This window comes from Bison bison, unplaced genomic scaffold (genome assembly GCF_000754665.1).
Source record: "Bison bison bison isolate TAMUID 2011002044 unplaced genomic scaffold, Bison_UMD1.0 scf7180017852550, whole genome shotgun sequence".
Taxonomy (NCBI): Eukaryota; Metazoa; Chordata; class Mammalia; order Artiodactyla; family Bovidae; genus Bison; species Bison bison.
This window is the reverse complement of record NW_011483123.1, coordinates 1-678: the sequence shown is the minus strand read 5'-3', so window position 1 is coordinate 678 and position 678 is coordinate 1. Positions and strand designations below refer to the sequence as shown.

The following is a 678-nucleotide window of genomic DNA, read 5'->3' as shown; positions in this document are numbered from 1 at the left end:
TGGCGATGGCATGGGAAGTCTGATCTGCCTTCTTGTTGAGTTGACTCAGACCATGTTGAGTAAGAGGCTTGCCCAGTGTGAGGAGCTGAGAGCCCAGGTGATGGAGGTTAAGGCTCTCCCGGGAATGGGCACGACTATTGATGTAATACTGATCAACGGGCGTCTGAAGGAAGGAGACACGATTATTGTTCCCGGAGTAGAAGGGCCTATCATCACGCAGATCCGAGGCCTCCTCTTACCTCCCCCTATGAAGGAGTTAAGAATGAAGAACCAATATGAGAAGCATAAAGAGGTAGAAGCAGCTCAGGGGGTAAAGATTCTTGGAAAGGACCTGGAAAAAACATTGGCTGGTTTACCCCTCCTCGTGGCTTATAAAGAAGATGAAGTCCCAGTTCTTAAAGATGAGCTGATCCACGAGTTAAAGCAGACACTGAACGCTATCAAATTAGAAGAGAAAGGCATCTACGTCCAGGCCTCGACCCTGGGATCTCTGGAAGCTCTCCTTGTATTTCTGAAGACATCAGAAGTGCCCTATGCAGGGATCAACATTGGGCCCGTCCACAAAAAAGACGTCATGAAGGCTTCGGTGATGCTGGAACACGACCCTCAGTATGCAGTGATTTTGGCCTTCGATGTGAGAATTGAACGGGATGCCCAAGAAATGGCTGATAGTTTAGG

General features: G+C 48.7%; 1 pseudogene; it reads left to right on the top strand.

Annotated features, from left to right (window-relative positions):
- The first annotated feature begins 6 nt into the window (after positions 1–6).
- Positions 7–671, top strand: LOC104997838 (annotated as a pseudogene).
- Positions 672–678: the final 7 nt, after the last annotated feature.